The following is a 3,643-nucleotide window of genomic DNA, read 5'->3' as shown; positions in this document are numbered from 1 at the left end:
TTCCCTGACCAGGGATCGAACCTGGGCCCCCTGTATTGCAAGCTCAGAGTCTTAACCACTGGACCACCAGGGAAGTCCCAACACAGTTCATGAATTTTAAATTGCAGATTTGTATGGAGAAACAGTCAGTGGCACAAGAATCAAAAGAATCTAGGTTCTAATTACTGTATAATGTTGGTTATTCGCTTAACTTCTCTGGGTCTTGATTTCTTTCTTTTTTTGTTTTTTTTGGCTGTGTTGGGTCTTCATTGTTGCATGCGGGCTTTCTCTAGTTGAAGTGAGTGGGGGCTACTCTTCATTGCGGTGGCTTCTCTTGTTGTGGAGCATGGGCTCTAGGCACGTGGGCTTCAGTAGTTGTAGCACGCAGGCTCAGTAGTTGTGGCACAAGGGCTTAGTTGCTCCACAGCATGTGGGATCTTCCCAGACCAGGGCTCGAACCTGTGTCCCCTGCACTGGCAGGCGGATTCTTAACCACTGCACCACCAGGGAAGTCCTCCCTTGATTTCTTGATTTGTAAAATCAGGAGGGTAGACCATAGACTACTGTAGAAGTTCCTCCCTGCTCTAAGTCTTCTACATTTATGTGGATTTAGGTATTTAAGGCTTGAAGAGGCATTGGCTTGGTATAATAAAAAAATAAATAAAGCAAAGTATGACATGGTTCTCATCTCTGATCTGTTACTCTGTAGCTGTGTTATCTTAGGCAAATGACTTAACCTTTCTGATCCACAGTTTCTGACTATAATAATGTCCACCTTGCAGAGTTATAAGAAAAAAAATATATAAAGTAGTTGACTCACAGAAGTTATTACAACTGAAATACACTATTTTAGTACTCTGAAGGATTCTATGACCTCCTTTTTAAAGGAAATTGTAAAACACTACACCGTAGTTTTAAGAAAAGTGAATATTTTTCAGAGTTTTCCAAAGAGAGCAGTCATTTTTCCTCGATAGATGCAGGGTGTTATTATTCGCTATCGTCACTAACTTAGACACACCCTGATAAGTAGAAAATTATATTTACTAAGCATTTGCCCTTTTGCTGAAAAGACCATTGAATTTGAGAACGTGAAAGGCCTTTTTCTCATCAAGTAAGAAGAGAAGAGAATTACTATCAATAGGGAATTTGCATCTACAATCTAACAATTTTTGTTGGTTTCAGCTTTCATTCTAAGAGGCATTGTTATTAGTATTTAGGGAACAAAATGTGGGAAGTGAACCCATCAATATGACAGGCTATGAGAATACTCACCTCAGAGAATCGTGCTGTTAATTCAGTGCAGTTTTAGGAAAATCATATGAGAAATAATTTTCCCTGATGTCTTACCCACATAGGCCCTGGACCTGAAATCCCAGCAAGCATAAATCCTCTCTCTTCTCTGAATAACTGACATGAACAGCGCTATGTGCTTCTAACTGTGACAGGTGAAATTAGATTTTTGAAGACACATTCTTCATTCCACCACAGAAAAATGGTTACAATTATTTCAAAAGTTTAAATCAAAATATTTAAACCAAAAATTTTCATTTCTTTTACATCATCGCTTTTACTAAAGTTTTAGAAATATCATATTATTTATTCCACTTCCATTTTCATCAGATGGAATATTGTTTACTGAAGGAGAGGAAAAATGATTTTTCCTCTACTCCTCCATCTTCTTGGCTGAAACCACCACCCCCTCCCATAATAAAAGAGAGATTAACAGGAAAAAAACAAACAGAAGTTTAATAACATGTATATCTCTTGTATCCATGGGAGATACCCAAGAAAACTAACTCCCCCAAATGACCCAAGCCACCACCTTAAATACCATCTCCCGCTAAACATAAAAGGTGTCAGGGGTGAGGGTGGGGAGAGCCAGTTACGGGGGGTTGCCAGGAAAAGCACAGTAAACAGGGGCAAGGTTCTGCAGATTTAAGTCCTGTCCCTCTCCACTGATATGCGTTTCCAGAATTTTAGACATCTTCCTCTTCTTGGTACAGAGATGAAAACATGATGACAAATGGAGGTTTCCCTTACAAATGTAAATTTCTCTTACAAAAGGGTAACTTTGGTTTTCAGAGCTTCTCCTGTGTCTGTTTCTTGAAGACAACCAGCTCAAGATAATCTTTATGCCAAAGAGGCATATTTTGGAGTGGCGTACTCTGCTCCCCTTCACTGTATTGAGAAATCCTCCCAGAACAAAACACTTATATTAAAATTGCATTAAAAATATTTTGAAATGCATGATTGACCTTCTGAGACAGTAAGGCAGTTCTTGGAGGCCCCATACAACAGGGTTAAAGTGATGTTTATGCTGAGAGTATATTCCTAATTCTGGTGGCCGAGGGCACGTAGTCTGGGGTTCAAACCAGTCAGATGGAAGCTCCCTGCATAAAACATAAAGGGAGACTAACTTGAGAAATAAAAACGCTTTCTGCAGAGGTAGAGGCTGGGGCTAGTTGCCAATCATAGCCATGTAGCAGGAAGAAAAAATAAGGAAGGAAGGGAGGGGAGGAGGGAGAGAGGAGAGAAGGAAGGAAGGAAGGAAGGCAGAAAGAGAGGGAGGGAGGGAGGGAGGGAGGGAAGGAAGAAGGAAGGGAAGAAAGAAGGAAGGAAAAGAGAGAGAGAGTTTAAAGATATAGGGAAAAAGAGAATGTAGGGAGAGAAAGAGAAGAAATGAAGGGAGAGAGATGAAGGGGAAGAGTAAAGGGTCTTTTCAGAGAATTTCTATCCTAAACTGATACTTACATGAGTAGAATTAAAATTCAGTTAATCTGTGTTCCCAGTAACCCAAGCTAAAAATTTAGTTTAAAATCTCTAGGTTGGTAGTATACTAAGGTGCTTAGCAGAACTAAGTGTAAATATGCTCTAGGAGAATGCATTTTAAATCCAGACATCAAGGAATTCCCATTAAAAAAAAAAACTTCTCCAAGGAGCATGATTTGACAGTCATGACCTCAAGCCATCAAGAAGTCAAGCCATCATCAGCAAGAGTCATCAGGAATAACAAACCGCAGACCGAGACACACAATGTCTGCTAATATGGAGTTATCAGATACAGGTTATCAAATAAATACGTTTACTGTGCTTTAAAGAAAGAATAGAAGGAACTGAAGATAAGATGAAGGAGTAAGGGGTTATCAAAAATGACCAGTCAGAATTGAAAATGGCCAAATAGAAGATGTAAAATGAAAAAGTAATATTTGAAATTAGAAACACAATGGATGTAGAAAACTGTTGCGCGTCCACCAGTTCTACAAAGACTGAGTCGTTAGCCACTGCAGACGCTAACCGACCTGCACCCTGAGAAGAATGTAGGATGAGAAGCAGGATGGGGCACTCTGTGCTTTGGAAAAACAGACCTCTTAGATAGTTAGTTGTGTGTCTCAAGAAGACTCTTGCATCTTCCCATACACGGAAAAGCACTAAAATCATTAACTGAGATATCATTTCCTTGTGACTAGCAGTAAACTTTAGCAGAGATGTGTGTTTGACTACACAGATTCCCTAACCAAAAATCATATATATACTGACTTCTCCCCTACCTTTGTAGAGCAGTTCCTTCAGAGCTACTGAGAGGCTGTTTCCAGAGCTATAGTCCTCAATACAGCCCCTGAATAAGACTGAAACTCACAACTCTCACATCGTGCATTTTCCTTTT

At 39.7% G+C, this 3,643-nt stretch overlaps 1 non-coding gene across 1 annotated transcript; it reads right to left on the bottom strand.

Annotated features, from left to right (window-relative positions):
* On the bottom strand, positions 1 to 73 carry TRNAA-UGC (transfer RNA alanine (anticodon UGC)). The gene has a single exon. It is a non-coding gene; the product is annotated as a tRNA-Ala (tRNA).
* Between the last annotated feature and the right edge of the window lie 3,570 nt (positions 74 to 3,643).

This window comes from Kogia breviceps, chromosome 13 (assembly GCF_026419965.1).
Source record: "Kogia breviceps isolate mKogBre1 chromosome 13, mKogBre1 haplotype 1, whole genome shotgun sequence".
Classification (NCBI taxonomy): domain Eukaryota; kingdom Metazoa; phylum Chordata; class Mammalia; order Artiodactyla; family Physeteridae; genus Kogia; species Kogia breviceps.
The sequence above is the reverse complement of the archived record's forward strand: the minus strand, read 5'-3'. Positions and strand labels throughout refer to the sequence as shown.